Source organism: Quercus lobata, chromosome 1, assembly GCF_001633185.2.
Source record: "Quercus lobata isolate SW786 chromosome 1, ValleyOak3.0 Primary Assembly, whole genome shotgun sequence".
NCBI classification, from domain to species: domain Eukaryota; kingdom Viridiplantae; phylum Streptophyta; class Magnoliopsida; order Fagales; family Fagaceae; genus Quercus; species Quercus lobata.
Window position 1 is genome coordinate 41,657,087 of NC_044904.1, and position 5,130 is coordinate 41,662,216.

The 5,130-nt window shown below is 36.8% G+C and overlaps 1 non-coding gene and 1 pseudogene across 1 annotated transcript; one reads left to right on the plus strand and one right to left on the minus strand.

The window, feature by feature from the left end:
* Nucleotides 1-302: 302 nt before the first annotated feature.
* LOC115956144 lies at nucleotides 303-411 on the minus strand. Its single transcript, XR_004084268.1, has one exon. It is a non-coding gene; the product is annotated as a small nucleolar RNA R71 (small nucleolar RNA).
* A 361-nt stretch (nucleotides 412-772) lies between these two features.
* On the plus strand, nucleotides 773-4,919 carry LOC115954082 (annotated as a pseudogene).
* Nucleotides 4,920-5,130: the final 211 nt, after the last annotated feature.

Here is a 5,130-nt window from a genome sequence, read left to right on the forward strand (position 1 = left end):
GTATTGCCTGTAACCACTGCTGCACATTTTGAGTTGATGCCATAGATAATCCACCTTCTTCCTACTTTTCATGGATTGGATAGAGAAGATCCTTATATGCATGTGAAGGATTTTCTTGAGATTTGTGCTACTTGTAAATTCCAGAATTTCACTGATGACTTTGTTCGCTTGTGTTTATTCCCTTTTTCCTTGAAGGATAAGGTAAAAGCATGGCTTAATTCTTTGTCACATAGATCTATCACTTCTTAGGAACTGTTGGTCTCACAAAATTCATCTCTAAATTTTTCCAATGGCCAAGACCAATGCTTTGAGGAGAGAAATTGCAGATTTTTATCAAGATGAACAAGAGAAATTTTATGAGAGCTGGGAGAGATTTAAGGACTTGATCTTAAAGTGTCCTCATCATGGTTTTGAAACATGGAGACTAGTACGATATTTTTATAATGGCTTGACTTAGATAAATCATAACATGATTGAGTCCATGAATGGTGGTGGATTTTTAAGTCTTGTAGATGATGAGGCATACAAATTTCTTGAGAATTTTTCTAAAAGTTCACAACAATGGGATTTTTCCAACCGTAAAGAGAGATCTGCCCCTGCAATTAAGAAAGGAGGATTGTATGAAGTTAGTGAAGATTGAGACATAAAAGCTAAGTTGGACAATCTCACTCGTAAGGTTGAGGCTTTAGCTTTAGGTAGAGGGATGAATTTTGTCAATCAAGTTCAAAGTGAAACATGTTCTATTTGTGCAAGTCCTATGCATACAACACAAATGTGTCCTTCCGCAGCTGGGTATCCTGATTTTTATACTGAGCAAGGAAATGTACTGAATAATTATGGAAAACCATTTGCTAGTCCATTTTTAGAGACATACAATCCAAATTGGAGGAACCATACTAATTCCTCATGGAGGCATAATCAGCCTCCCACAAATGTAGGTGGACAACAAGTGCATCAACAAAGTCAATTTCGTCCACCTACTCAAGCAGATCCTCATATTCCTCAATCAACACCTCAGTTTGTAGCACCACCAAGACAACAACCATCATTGGAGGAGTCTCTCAAAATTTTCATGCAATCAACTAGCCAAGCCATTCAAGAGATGACACGTTCCACCCATTTGAATACTCAAGCTATTTCAAAGTTGGAAAATCAAATTAGCTAGTTAGCAACCCAAGTTGGAGAGAGGGAAAAAGGAAAGTTTCCTAGTCAACCTATACCTAACCCAAAAAGGACAATATGCCATCAATGGTTCTTCTAGTTCTACTCATGGACAAGAACATGTTCAGTCTATTACTACCCTTAGGTCTGATAAGCAAGTTGATAATCAAGTGAAAATAACAGAAGTGGAGGATAATGAAAATATTGTGTTAAAGGAAAAAGGAACTCATAGTTTACATGATGATCATGGAGAAAAGAAGGACAACCCACCCGCCACTCCAATTCAGGATCTTAGTTCCCCCCTTGATAAGAGGTTTGTTCCTAAAGCTCCATTTCCTCAAAGGTTAATTGGCCCTCAAAAAAGTACACAATTTGGAGACATTTTAGAGGTTTTTAAGCAAGTGCAAATAAACATTTCATTTCTTGATGCAATTCAGCAAGTTTCGCTTATGCCAAGTTTTTAAAAGATCTTGTGACAATGAAGAGAAAGACAAATGTCCCTAAAAAGGCATTTTTGACCGAGCAAGTCAGTTCAATCATTCAGAATAAATATTCAATGAAATGCAAGAAACCAGGATCCCCTACAATTTCATGCAAGATTGGGATCATCTCATTGAGCGAGCTTTGCAAGATTTGGGGGCAAGTGTGAACTTATTTCCATATTCAGTATACTTATAGCTAGGTTTGGGGGAGTTAAAACCAACAACCATGACACTTCAATTAGCTGATAGGTCTGTGAAAATCCCTAGAGGTATTGTTGAGGATGTGTTGATTAAGGTGGATGCATTCTATTTTCTTGTTGATTTTGTTGTGTTAGACACTGAACTTGCTCTAAATGCTAGTACACAAAGCATGTCATTTTGGGTCGCCCTTTCTTAGCCACATCCAATGCTTTGATCAATTGTCGGAGTGGTGTAATGAAGATTTCTTTTGGAAATATGACTGTTGAGCTTAATATCTTCCATATAAGTAAACAAGTGCTAGACAATGAGGATATCTGTGAGGTTGACATGATTGAGAGTCTAGTCCATGATACTTTCCTACAATCGAGTTATGAGGATCCTCTAGAGGCTTGCTTAAATCTTTTTGGTTGCAATTTTGGTATTGAACACTCAATTGAAGAGGTCAATGCATTGTTAGATTCTATTCCTTTCTTAAGTATTGATAGTTGGCAACCAAAAGTGATCCCTCTTTCACTTTCTTCATCCTCACCCCCATTTGCTGTGGAACCACCAAAGTTGGAGTTGAAACTATTACTTGACACATTTAAGTATGCCTTTTTAGGTTCTTCTGAGACCTTACCTGTCATTATAGCTTCAAATTTGGATGACCTTAGGGAATGCCAATTGATAAGTGTACTTCAAGAGCATAAGGAAGCTATAGGTTGGTTAATTGCTGATATCAAAGGTATTAGTCCATCTGTGGTTATGCATAGAATTCACTTGGAAGAAAATGCTAAAACTTCATGTGAACTACATAGATGTCTAAACCCTATTATGTAAGAGGTAGTGAGAGCTGAAGTTTTGAAGCTTTTGGATGTGGGTGTTATTTACCCAATTTCTAATAACACCCAATTTCTGATAGTAATTGGGTGAGTCTAGTTCAAGTTGTACCAAAGAAATCCGGCATAACAGTTGTCAAGAATGAGGAAGATCAATTAGTCCCAACTCATGTGCAAACAGGATGGAGAGTATGCATTGATTATTGTAAGTTGAATGCCATGACCAGAAAAGATCATTTTCCTCTTCCTTTTATAGACCAAATGTTGGAAAGGTTAGCTGGTCATGCTTATTATTGTTTTCTTGATGGATATTCTGGATATAATCAAATTCTCATTGCACCAGAAGATCAAGAAAAGACTACCTTAACATGTCCTTTTGGGACATTTGCCTACCGTCGCATGCCATTTGGTTTATGTAATGCTCCTGGTACATTTCAGAGGTGTATGATTAGTATTTTTTCTGATATGGTAGGACGATTTTTGGAGGTATTTATGGATGACTTTTCAGTATTTGGGTCCACTTTTGAAGAATGTTTGCACCACCTATCCTTAGTGTGGTGTAAGGAGAAGAATCTTGTTCTTAATTGGGAGAAATGTCATTTTATGGTGAGAAAGGGAATTGTTCTTGGGCATGTCATATCAGAAAGTGGTATTGACGTTGATAAGGCCAAAATAGATTTGATTTCTAATCTTTCGCCTCCTCGATCTGTTAAGGAAATTAGATCATTTTTGGGTCATCCAGGATTCTATCGAAGGTTCATCAAGGATTTTAGTAAAATCTCAAGGCCCTTATGCAACTTACTTGCCAAAGATGCCCCATTTGAGTTTGATGATGAGTGTCTCCATGCATTTAAGAGACTAAAAACTGAGTTGACTTCTGTAACTATCATTCAACCACCTGATTGGAAAGTGCCTTTTGAGATTATGTGTGATGCCTCTGATTATGCAATTGGTGCTGTTTTAGGACAGCGGGGTGGAAAGGTTCCCCATGTGATTTATTATGCTAGTAAGACTCTAAATGATGCTCAAATGAACTACTCTACAACAGAAAAGGAGTTGTTAGCAATTGTTTTTGCCTTGGATAAATTTAGATCCTATTGGTTAGGGTCTAAGGTCTTAATTTATTTGAATCATGCTGCATTGAAGTATCTTTTCTCCAAAAAAATGCTAAAGCTTGACTTATCCGATGGATTTTATTGTTACAAAATTTGATCTTGAGATTCGAGACAAGAAGGGAATCGAAAATGTAGTAGCTGACCATTTGTCTAGATTAATCGTTGAGCACACTGATGACAATTTACCTATTCTTGAATCTTTCCCTGATGAATAGTTGTTGCATGTATCCCATAGACCTTGGTATGCTGATATTGCAAATTATCTTGTCACTAACCAAATGCTTTTGCATTGGACTAAACAAGATAGGCCTAAATTTTTGGCTGAGGTTAAGTATTTCTTTTGGGATGATCCATACTTGTTTAAGTACTGTTCTAATCAAATAATTAGAAGATGCATATCTGACAGTGACCAACAAAATGTTATATCCTTCTGTCATGATCATGCTTGTGGAGGCCACTTTAGTTCAAGAAAGAAGGCTGCCAAGATTTTACAATGTGGATTTTATTGGCCTTCCATTTTTCATGATTCCCATGCATATTGTTCAGCCTGTAAAAGATGCCAAAAGTTGGGGAGTATTGGAAAAAGAAATATGATACCATTGAATCCTATTTTGATTGTTGAGGTATTTGATGTTTGGGGTATTGGTTTCATGGGTCCTTTTCCTAATTATTTTGGTAACTTATACATCCTTGTTGTCGTTGATTATGTTTCTAAGTGGGTTGAGGCCATTGCATGTAGAACTAATGATCACAAGGTTGTAGTCAAGTTTTTGAGAGAGAATGTGTTTGCATGGTTTGGTACACCACATGCCATTATTAGTGATGGAGGAAAGCACTTTCGCAATAGAGTTTTTGAGCAACTAATGAAGAAATATGGCATCACTCATAAGGTTGCAACACCTTATCACCCACAGACAAGTGGTCAAGTAGAGATATCTAATAGGGAAATCAAGAGGATATTGGAGAAAACAGTTAACCCTACTCAGAAAGATTGGTCTTTAAGACTCAATGATGTATTGTGGTCATACCATACAACATTTAAGACTCCCATTGGAATGTCTCTCTATCAAATTGTGTATGGTAAGGTTTGTCACCTCCCTGTTGAGTTAGAGCATAGAGCTTATTGGGCTATTAAGCGGTGAAATTTTTATCTTGATGAAGAAGGTGCTGAAAGGAAACTCTAAATCAATGAGTTAGAGGAAATTCGTAATGATACATACAATTGTGCCAAATCATATAAGGATCGAATGAAAAGGGTTCATGATAAAAACATCTTGAGAAAATCATTTGAACCTAGTCAGAAAGTTCTTCTTTATAATTCTTGTTTGCATCTCTTCCCAGGCAAGTTACGAT